This window comes from Panicum hallii, chromosome 8 (assembly GCF_002211085.1).
Source record: "Panicum hallii strain FIL2 chromosome 8, PHallii_v3.1, whole genome shotgun sequence".
Lineage (NCBI taxonomy): Eukaryota > Viridiplantae > Streptophyta > Magnoliopsida > Poales > Poaceae > Panicum > Panicum hallii.
The window spans coordinates 33,027,168-33,039,561 of NC_038049.1; positions in this window are offsets into that span (position 1 = coordinate 33,027,168).

Consider the following 12,394-nt stretch of genomic DNA (forward strand, 5'->3'; position numbering starts at 1 on the left):
GAGAAGCAGAGGACCTGACTGCCCAACTGAAGACAGAACTAGCAGAGCTAAGCGTTTTGAGTCAGCTGGTAGTGTCAGGTGAGGACAAGGATGATGAAGTAGTGATTGCTAAAGCTAATCGCGTCCGCCTTGAGGCTATCGTAGCCATAGACGAGTTCCTTTAGTAGACTACCTTGTAATCACCTCTTGTAGCCTGTTGTCTTTCAAAACCTGCATGTATTTGATCAACTCAGTGCGTTGGGTACAAAATATGATTTACATATGCGGGCCGACTACACGTGCCGCCCCCTTTCCTTGTGTCCAGCCTGATGCGTAACATCGGCTTTCACCTGTACAGGCCGTCAGGTCGTATCGGCTCATAGCCTAATGCGTAGCATCAGCTTTCTCTTGTACGGGCCAACTGAACGTATCGTCTCATGGCCTGATGTGTAGCATCGGCTTTATTGCCCATCATCCCACATACTTGGGAAGTATTTCTTGAGATGTTGAACATTGGCCGCTACCGGGAACTTGACGTCATCTAACTCCTCAAGCATATATGCGTTCCCAGGTAGGACTTGGTCAACTCTATAAGGCCCATGCCAATTTGGAGACCATTTTCCATACGCTGCATCCTTAGTCCCCAATGGTAACACCGCTTCCCAAACCAGATCTCCAACTTGGAATTCTCTTGGCTTGACTTTCTTGTTGTATGCGTGGGCTACCTTGGCCTTATTTTCTTTGATCTTCTCAAGTGACCAAAGTCTGGGCTCCGTAAGATCCTCAATATTGTCGTTCATCAGAGCTACATACTCTTCAGCTGTTAGGTCATTTTGAAACTCTATGCGTCTCAAGACGGCCATAATCTCCCATGGTAATACAGCCTCCTGTCCGTACACCAGGTGGTAAGGAGAAGATTTTGTTGCTCCCTGGCACGAAATATGATATGCCCACAATGCCTCTGATAAGACTTCATGCCAACGCCTAGGATGCTCATCGATCTTTCTCTTGATCAACTTGATAAGGCTCTGATTGGACGCTTCAGCTTGTCCATTCGCTTGAGCATAATATGGAGATGACCTGATCAGCTTGATGCCCATGTCAGTGGTGAACTTTTTAAACTCCTCTAATATGAAGACCAACCCTCCATCTGTTGTGATGGTCTGAGGGAGGAATCCCGAACCTGTGAATGACATGCTCTTTAACAAAATTAATGACATCCTTAAATGCTACTGACTTCATAGGGACTGCCTCCACCCACTTCGTAAAATAGTCTGTGATGGCCAAAATAAGCTGATGGCCTTTGCTGGATGGAGGATTAATTTTGCCGATCATGTCCATCCCCCAGCCTCTGAACGGCCATGGTTTGACGATAGGGTTCATTATTGACGCTAGTACCATCTGAATCTTTCCGAACCTCTGACATGCCTGACATCCTTTGTAATATTTGAAGCAATCTTCAAGCATGGTGGGCCAGTAATACCCCAATCGCCTAATCAGCCACTTCATCTTATGAGCCGATTGGTGAGTCCCACAAGTGCCTTCGTGGACCTCATGTAAAAGCCGATTGGATTCGATCGGCCCCAAGCATTTGAGCAACAATCCTTCTAAAGTCCTACAGAACATGTCATCCCCTATCAGGATGTACTTCATAGCTTTGTAACGTATCCTCTTGGGTGCCCCCTGAGCCAAATCCTTCAAGTAATTGAAGATATCAGCTCTCCAATCTCCTTGGTCCAGTAGGTGCACCTGAAGATCGGCTTTGTCCGCTACGGCCTTGTATCCCGAAGCCATCTATGCAAGATCATTGGCCTCTGAATTTTGTATCCTAGGTATCCAATAGAAATTTGTACCTAAATTGGGCCATCAGCTCTTGACATTGTACCCATAACGGGAAGAGCAACTCGCTCTCACACCTGTACTCCTCTGTGAGCTGAGAAATCACCAACTTTGTATCCCCAAAAATTTCCACTGCTTCAGCTCCAGCCTCAAGAAGCAACTCCATACTCTTACATACCGCTTCATATTCTGCTAGGTTATTGGTGCAAGCGGTAGGTAATCTAATTGAAAAAGAATATGTTGCCCCCCGAGGCGACACAGGCAGGATACCTATGCCACATCCATCTCCACAAGCCGATCCATCGAAGTACATCGCCCACGCGCGCACAGAGAGTGCTGCTATATCAGTATTGATCCTTTCTGCAATGAGATCCGCCAGCGCTTGCCCTTTGACTGCCTTCGCGGGTTGGTATCGGATATCTAACTGACAATGCGAACATCCACTTTCCGAGTCGGCCTTTTAACATAGGAGCCGATAGCATATGCTTGATAACATCCGATTTGCAGATGACAATCATCTCGGCTGATAGCAGGATATGACGAAGCTTTGTGCATGTAAAGAACAAACAAAGGCATAACTTTTCAATATCAGGGTATCTTGTCTCCGCATCTAGCATTCTTCTGCTGAGGTAGAACACAACCCTTTCCTTGCCGTCATGCACTTGTATCACTACTGAAGCGATGGAGGTGTCGCCTACTGATAAGTAAAAGTAGAATGGCTTATCCTGTTGGGGTGGAACTAACACGGGTGGTTTTGACAAATATTCTTTGATCTCTTCAAATGCCCGTTGTTGCTCTGCCCCCCAGCGAAACTCATCATTGGCTTTAATTTTCACCAACTCCATAAAAGACTCAATCCGCCCGGAGAGATTGGAAATAAACCTTCTGACAAAGTTGATTTTACCAATGAGCTGCTGGAGCTCCTTCTTTGTAGTAGGTGGCACCATTGTTTTTACAGCTTCTTGACTCTTTAGGCCAATCTCGATTCCTCTTTCATGAACCAAGAAACCCATGAACTGACTGGCCGATACGCCGAAAGCGCATTTCTTCGGATTCATCCTAAGCCCGAACCTTCTGGTTCGTTCCAGAACTTGCCGTAGGTCTCCCAAGTGTCCTTCAACCGATGCAGATTTCACCACGATGTTGTCAATATATATCTCCACCAACCTGCCGATCAGATCGTGAAATATGTAGTTCATGGCACGTTGATACGTAGCACTGGCATTCTTCAACCCGAAGGTCATAACCATATACTCGAATAATCCTACTGCCCCGGGCACTCTGAACGCGGTCTTGTTTATATCATCTGGAGCCATGAATATCTAGTTATAGCCGGCGTTGCTGTCCACGAAACTCAAACTCTTGTGACCAGCAACTGCGTTAATCAATGTCTCCGCGACAGGCATCGGGTATTCGTCCTTCGGAGTAGCTCTGTTGAGGTCTCTGAAGTCCACGAAGACTTGCCATCGGCCATCTTTCTTTTGCACAGGTACGACACTTGAAATCCACTCGGCATACCTGCACGGCCTTATGAATCCTGCTTCTAGCATTTTCTCCACCTCTTTCTTGACTTCCGCCAGAACTTCAGCCTTCATTTGTCGCGCTCACTGCTGAAACGGCTGAAATCCCTTCTTGATAGGGAGCTGATGCTCGACTATGCTCCTATCCAACCCAGGCATCTCTGTACAATCCTAGGCGAAGCAATCTGCGTACTCCTTCAGCAAAGCTATCATTAGCTCTCGTACACACGGGCTTAACTTTTTGGTGATAAATGTTGGTCATGGATTATCCCCAGGACCAATGTCAACCTCTTCGAGCTCGTCAGCCGATGTAAACCTGTCCTAACTTTCCATCATCTGTTAAGTCAACGCTGCAAATGGACAAAGAAAATGACTAAAAGAGTTTCGATCGATTGTTAAGATCGGCCGCTTTATAATCTTCATTGATCTTTGAAACTTTACAATTGATGTATGGCCGGCTGCTAGAGCGGGCCTTCTTGTAACCGCTATAATCATGTAAAACACTTGTCATCAAAAGTTTATATTTTATGTTTTGGGGCCGATCGCGCGGATCGGCCTTGCCAAGCGCGCCAGAACAGCTCGCCCTTTGTGTTTCGTCTACTCTGTAAGGCCAGTAGATAAGACCATGTCTGACCCGGGGCCACGGGACTGTGTACATAACGTAGTTTAAAGAGGTTTAAGAGATTAAGTCCGTCTTATCTCTTATTTATCTCGTTTATCTCATTTAAGTAGGAGATAAAGCTAACCGATACAGAGAAAATTTACTCGAGATATGTTCTGGTATGATTCCTTGGCTGGTATTGGTTAGGATCTTTGTAACCCTGGCCTCCCGGATATATAAGGGAGGACAAGGACCCTCTCAAAAGAAGATCTCCAGATCGTTCTACACTAAAGGCAATACAAACACCACACAGGATGTAGGGTATTACGCACCTCACGGCCCGAACCTGTATAAGTTTTGTGTTCCTTGCACCTTCAAGTTCCAAATCTCGGCGTCTCCTCACCTAAACTTACCACCTTGGGTATACCCTTCGGTGGGCAGTCGGTAAAATACTGACAGCTAGTGCGCCAGGTAGGGGAGCGCATCGAAGATCCACCGGTGAGCTCGATGGCATCTTTCCAATTCACCAGGTCAGTTCCCTCCCAGGGCACGACACTTGTTTTTGGCTCGTGGGTCTGCATCGCAGATGGTGCGGGCAATTTCCATCCATTCCCCATCGACATGAAGCCAAAGACTCCCGCGGCGGGTCTTCGCAGCGACCTTGACAAGTTCGTTGATGATCTTTATGACTTGTTAATCCATCCTTCCGCTGCAAAGATCGAGGTGGAGTCAGCTCCCGGCGTGACTTCATCCGGCGCCGCGGCAACTTCCCTTGGGTTGGATCCGTTCCAATCTAAGGATTCATGTAGCTGATCCTGACTCGATTCACACAATTTGGCCACTGACTTCAGGAGGCCGACATCTTCGAGTCCCTCTCCACGTTAGAGAAGGACCTGGATCCTCTGCTCCAACTTGGAGGGCCCAAAGCCACCGCATGTCGGGGGGCTTCGGGTTGTTTTTGCGCTAGTATCGGAGGAAATCTCCAGCCGGGTGGTGGAAAGCATCCGCCTAATCCTAGTTAAGGATGGGTTTGGAGGAGTCTTAGGAGCGCTCGATCGGTGGACAGATGAACACAGGAAGGACGCGAGGATTTTAGAGTGGTTCGGGCTGCCGGAGCGTAATACCCTACGTCCACTTTGGTGTTGTATTGATTGTGTAAGCCTGGATGGAACTTAGTCTGGGCTTGTGTGTGTGCAACCTGGCCCCTGCTTCTAACGAGTACACTCTCCCTTTTATAGTCCAAGGGGAGTGCTTACACTGTGTGGGGCCCCGACAGGTGGGCCCGGCCAACAGGAGCCTGCTCTATGAGAGATGTGGAGATTTTCTTCTCCAGCTCCTCTCCGTAGTCTTCTCTATCGGGAAGTTGAAGTGCGTAGCCACTGCCAGGATATGGCCGTGTGCAGCCTTGCAAGCATAGTGACCGGTGTCAGTGTTGCCCAACAGCGAAGCCGTGCTGCCACTTTTGGGATGTAACCTCCTGTCAGGCGGTGAAACAGCGCTGACCCGTTGCGTGCGCACTGTTGCAGCGCACGCCTTGGCTCGCCTATTACAGGCCATCATCACGCACACAGCACCGTGACGGGACTGTACACAGTCCGCGCACTGTGCACGGTGATACGACGCGCCACCTTGGAAACAGGCGGGCTTACCGTGGTGTCAGCCTACCTGCCCCGTGTGTCAGCAGCAGGCCGCTCTTTTTGACTTGGGCGCGCCCGGCCCAGCTACCGCATTAAACGCTGGTAGGTGGGCTGGAGACCCGCGAAGGGCCTCTAGCCGCAGGCACGTGGCAGGGCCAGCCCCGCTCCCTTTGCACGACAGCACGTGGCGGCACCGGACCCCTTCCCGGGGGAGGGGGTTCCGGACCCCGAGGCCGGTCGGAGTGGTCTGGCCTGTGATGGTCCGGCCATCACACGTGGCGGCCCCGGACCTCCCTGGCCGGGGCTACCCGAGAGCTCTCCAGTCTTCCTGGGGACGTGGGGGCACCGGTTCCGGAATAGCACGGGGAGGGTCCGGAGACCACGGTCCCAGCTGTCAGACCCGGGCCGTATGCCACGTCCCCCAGAAGGCAAAAGGGAAGATTACGGATTGCGAGATGCCAAGGGCCTGGACAGCCTAGCAGGAGGTACCCCTGTCTGTATGTACCGACAGAGACCCCCGGGCCCACCTCGGGAGAGGGATGAACCCGCAGGTGGGGCCAGATCTCAGCACCGCGCCGGGTGGACAGCTTGTTCCCGCCAGGAAAGGGCATGGAAGTCTTTTTCCGCCAGAGTGGGAACCCTGAGGGGCCCGTTGTGGCAGAACCAACCTGAATTATACTGGCTCAAGTACGCGAGTCCACTTCCGAGGGCTCCAACATGCTTCAAACGGTATAATCCCTTGGCCTGTCGGGTAACGTCCCGATAAACCACCGATACACAGGATCAAATAAGGTTACCTCACACGAAGGTGAGTCCAGAGATACAGTTACCATCATATCTTACATCATAGGGAATTACATTACAAAAGTTTCCAAAAGTAGTACGAAGTTTCAAATTTAGAGAAAACATTACAAACTATTAGAGTTATGGTTTTTAGCAATGGAAAACATACGCGATGATTTACAGCACGTCGTCAAGACGGATGTCATACCAAGCCCGGGCACGACATCACTCGGTATCACCAATGTTGGTCGGGAACGGATCCCATTCCACGGACCAACCTTCTGGAGGAGCACAGGGCCAAGGCAAGGGAAGAGTAGGGTCTTCAAGACATTACCTGCAAAACATATAGCTAGCAAGGCTGAGTATACTAATACTCAGCAAGGCTTACCCGAGATTGGATATACTTTAGCCCATAACTAGACTTATGAAGGCTTATAATGGTTCTGGGTTTAGTTTCAGCTGAAAAGCAACTAAGAGTATATCCTTATTTTCAACTTTTAGCTTTCAGGTTCTAGTTGATTATCCATTCTAGATAAGCACCTATATCTACTCAAGCAAGGTAGAGCTCTTTATACCAACCATCAGCATTATTCATTATATAGTTGCACTTGTTACTCTGTGTGATAAAGGGATCAAGCAGTCTTAATCTTCATGAGAAGCGGACGATTCTGAATCGAATTTAACCTTGCAAGGTAAACCTAACTCACACGCTTGGGACATCTAACGATTGTTCCAAAGCAACCGTTTGCCTTTCATTCCAACTCGTGGACAGGTCCACCACAAGCGACTGCAGGACCATACACACTTCCAAAGTGCAGGACGTACGTCTGTAGCGCGACTACAAAACCCGTACTCCTGGTTGCCCTTGCAACACGTATTCCCACACGTCGAACATAAGTAACCAGAAGAAGCAAGACGAGTGGTGGGAGGTATATCCACTCCTCGGGCCGATTGGCTACTAGGCTTACCGCTTACCCAAAACTCACGGCATGTGGTTAGTACTTTCAAACGCTTAACCCCGATCGGCACACACCGCGACCTTATCAATTTCAACAACACAGACGGGGTATCACCTCAACCATGATACCTCACAAAACTCCCGTCCGTCATCCTTATAGTGATAACAGGAATGTAAACATTACAACTCCTATATCGCGCGAGTGACAGGAAATCACTCGACTTCTACCGGTCCTATTAGCATAGCAGCTAGCCGGACTCAAGTGTTACTATTCAATACATTGATTTCTAGGGAAATGCAACTAGGGTTTCAAGCAATTCCTAAGAACTTAATGCATAGAATACGTAAATAGATATAGATTGCGGTGTAAATAAAATAGTGGGTTATGTCCGGGGCTTGCCTTTACTGGTGGGACTGAAGTCAGAAATGTCAATATCTTCCGAACTTTGGTTCGGGGCTTCAGTTAATCCCTTGGTGACGTTCATTTGGTCTTCAGGAAAATCCTTTGCAGACTCCTAGGAGATTTGTAGGTACTGTTTGCAGAAGTAGTCGTATCTACATGCAATGCAACATTACATTCAAGGTGTGCACATAAAACTATCTTACTTCACAATATAGTTGCAATCCAATACTCATTTAACATACCACTCATATAACAACTAGAAAGATCTGAACTAAACCTAGACAGAACTATAGGGGAACAACTAATTAGAATCGGCTACTTGTTGAGGGTTACAACAGAGCCGATTGGAAACAACGGGGGTTTAGCTGATTGACGTTCTTAGGTCGTACCCAATAGAGGCGTGTCTATTGTGTTAGCTCATTGATCTAGGGTGGTGTGCTTTGGCTTGTATAGCCGATTAGTGTGTGGTTGAGGGTGTGTGATTGATAGGCATATAGCCGATCTCTCAGTCGATAAATCGGCTAATAAAAGTGTGTGGATAAAGATGGGAAAACTAAAGATTGATCGGCTCTATTTGACCGATATGGAGAGCAACTAAAATCGGCTTGGATCGGCCGATAGCAAGAACCCTAAGATCATGTGCGTATCTCCGATACATCGCCTATGTGTAGCCGATGTAGGACAGAAGAAAAGAATTGTATCGGCAGTAGCCGATATTAGAAAGATAACAACCGTATCAATTAACCAGTCAATGTTAGAAGCATATCAAAAGAAGTGCATCGGCTGACAGCTGTTACACAGAAACATCTTAGACTTAAAAGAAATGATGCTTAGCGGCTGAGCTGACAGCCGATACTGAAGTATAGCTGCCAAGATGTATTGGCTAAGCAACAAATGCACATGAACTAACAAAGATTCTTATATGAAAAGGACCTTAAGAAGACTGAAATCAAGACAAGGACAATGTCTTGATGGCAGAGATAGGAACACTCGTGTGAAAGGATTAACTAGACCTCACACCTTTCTGCCTAAGACATTTATCCTATGATTAAACCCTTTAGCTACAATACATGCATACAATTCAAGGTATAAATAAAGCATTCATTTCCTAGTATTCAACCTAGATCACAAATCAAAGATTTCAATTCAAGATCATAACATAAAACTTGTAAACGTTCATTGATTTGAAATAAAGAAAGTTCTGGAAATCTTATAGAAAACACCCTAGAACTTTCTAAATCAAAGCATTTAAGTCCCTAGTCGGGGAAAACAGAGAACAGGAAGATAACGACGATATTCCGGCAAAGGGATTGCCGGCATTAGGAAGATTCAGTGAATCAGGGCAAACCTTGGGGTAGCCTTGGTTATGGAGAAGAATGAGTGGAAAGTAAATTCCCGTGGCGAACAGGATCGACGAAGAGAAAAGCTCGACAATGATGAGATTCCGTGGGTGACGAAGAAGTTTGCTAGGAATTCTAGTGGGTGGAGAATGACCGGAGGAATACTCCTCACGGTGACCCGTGGCGACAATAGTCGGCTTTGCCACGGCGATGATGTTTCAGCAAAGGGATCCGAAGAGGCTCGATGGGGGTCCAGGAGCTTCTTCGAGGTGTTGTGGTCTTGCTCGGACGATCGGTGAAAGGTAAGAGCTGCTGGATGTCGTGGACTCATGGAAGAAGCCGATAGGGCCGGATTGGTTCGCTATGCCATCTCTTCCGCGAACCTCAGGGTTTTCCGGCTCACGGGCTGAGTCTTCTCTGCTCATGCACATGCACTGCAGAAACACATCCGGTATGCCCGTGTAGTCACTTGCAGGGCCGCCGTACCTGGCTACAGCTCCTGTGCGTCACTCTCGCTCGCACAAGGTGTAGTTCTGCCGCCTTTTCCGCCAGCTGCGACGCCATCCGAATCAGCCTACCACCACCGCGGGCAGAACGCTTCCGCTCCACACTTGCGGACGCGCTAGTCCAATTCGGCCCGGACCTCCGCCTTCACTTAGCCGTGCCACACTCGCCCCTTCTGCCTCCGCGAGAACCGAAGCCCGCTCGCACCGGGGCCATCTCCATATCCTCCGCGAGCAGTCCGCAGTGCCGCTTGATCTCATCCGCTGCTTTCCCTTTAACGGCCTCCGACGTCCTCCACGCGCAGTCTCGCTGCCCCCGTGCGGATCCGCTTGCAGCCGCCGCGCTGTAGCTTCTCCCGCACCGCCCGTGACTTCCCCGCATACCGACCCGGTCGCGGCCTGAGCGCGTCCAGCGGAGACACCGCTATGCGCTGCACGCCGTTATCTTGCATGTTGTCGCTCTGCACGTCATCGCCCTGCACGTCGTCGCTCTACACAGCTCCTCCTCCTTCTCCTGTTGTCGGGCCCGCGCTCGCCTCGGCCTTGCCGTGCCTCAGCTCCATCCGTGCACGCCCGTGCCGCGTGCATGCTGTAGTTGCTCGTCTGCACAGGAGGTCGCGGGGGAGTAAACCCATGACGTCACCGTTGTTTGACCCCGGGTGCCTGCACCGACTCGCGCAGAAATCCTTCACTGCCACGCCCTGCGCCGCCCGCGTGCCGCAGTTGTTAGCCCCGCATCAGTCGCCGCAGCTCCTCCCGCGCGCACGCGCATGCGCGCTCCAGCCCCGCACAGCTGCTCCTCTTCCACGCTGCCACTGAACCCATGGGCTTCGGCCTTGCCGCTCCAGCGCCCGTACACGTGCCGGTCCAGCTTCTGCACCTGCTCCACCTCTGCGCTCGCCAGCCGTCTAGAGCTGCGCCCCGCCTGGAGTCACCCGCTGCCTGCTTCCACGTCACCCGAGCCGCAGCCAGCGCCCGCGTCGCCTGCTGCCTGGAGCCGCCAGCGCCGCCCTTGTGCTCGCGCCCGGCTCACGCGCTCGCGCCCAGCGCCGCTCCCTGCCGCGCGCCTCCACGCCCGTTTGCGCCGCGCCTGCCGCGGCCTGCGCCGGCCGCTGCCTCCGCCTGCGCCTGCGCTCGCTCAGCCGCACCGCGCACCGAGCCGCGCGCGCTCGCTCCCGCCTCGCGCTGGCGCCGCTCCGCGCCGCCTGCAGCCCCTCGCCGCGCTTGCTCCCACGCGCTCGAGCCGCGTTCGCCTCAGGCTCGCCCGCGTCGCGCGTCCTGCGCCTGCGCCCCAGCCAAGCCGCAGCAGCGCGCTGCGCCGCCGCCCGGGGCAGGAGCGCCCCAGAGCACCGCCATTAGAGCCAGAGGGAGGGAGGCAGGGGGAAGAGCTCCCTGGAAGAGGTGCTGCCAGAACAAGTGACGCCAGGAAAGGATAAGAGAGAGGAAGAACAGAGAAGAAAGAGGAATGGACTTCCCCAAGGACTTATGCGCAAAATTAGAAAATCACAGGGACCTTTCTGTAAAGTCAAATTTCCCATCAATCTAAAACCCGAATGAAGAAATGCCCAAAACGAAAGTTGGAGAGTTTTTCAAACTCTACAACATTGCTTTAGGGCTCAAGTTCAAAAACTCAAAACTTATATTTTTACATGTGAATTTTTGAACAAAAGTTGGATTTGAATTGCTTTTGTCCTAAAGAATGTAACTTCATAAAATTTAGGATCTAAATGCAAGAATTTATGACACGTCATAATGATTGGATAGACATGTCATAATGACTTGCACCTTTTACACTTTAATCCTAAGTAACTTTGAAAGTTACTTTTGTAAATCAAATATTTGCATAAAAGGACTTATACTTTTACAAAATTACATAAATACCCTTATTTTCACCACTTTACCCAAAATTTTTATACAATTCAACACAAACTTTTAAGTGAAACTTTTGGATAAATATATATATTTTTTACAAGGGATAAAATAAGAAAAATATGTTTACAAAACCACCTTTCACTTATTTTGAAATTACCCTAATCCAAATACATTTTGCAGCAAGAACCCTAGGTTTCTCTGTAATTACAAAAATACCCTTTTACTGGCACTTTAAATTTTTAAAAGCTTCACATAAACATACACAAGCTTTACGCTAACAAACACATACTTCACACTAACAAATATATGTCTAGCATTACAAGTACATGAACTGTCACACCCGTCCCCCGCCCGCGCCGTGCGCGTCAGGCGGTTCAGATTCTTGTCTTGTTCGGGCCCGTCCCGCGGCCTGGGCGGTTCGGATTCTACTTTTCCCTCCTTTCCTCCAGCGGCTGCCCCCATGACTGATGGGCCTGGGCCCGCCGGTCATGGGGTGTGGGAGGAGGTGCCTGGTGCAGGCAACCATTCGACTTCTCCTCGGTCACCGTGGGCGCGACAAGGCAACAGCCTTTTGCATAAAAGGTATGCACCGAAGGGAACGGCTACCTTTTCGCTCTTGCCAACAACAGACGCCGCAGCGCCCCTTCGTCACCGCATCCCTTCTCGCGATCAGCTTCCTTGCGCTCGGCTTCCTTCTCTTCCCAGCCCCTTGCAATCCATCCCCAGCGAACTCACCGCCATCACCATGACTTCGCTTCCTTTCCCGCGCCGCTTCCAGAGCCAGGTCCAGTTGGACTCGGTGCGGCGCCTTCTGGGATGGACCGCGCCGGCGCAAGCCGGGAAGGTCAGGGCCGGCAAAATCCCCCTCCGCGACCTTGCCGCGGGGGAGTTCGTCCTTTTCAACTCGTACATGATGTGCGGGTTGGTTCCTCCGATCTCCTCCTTCTTCCTCCTGCTCC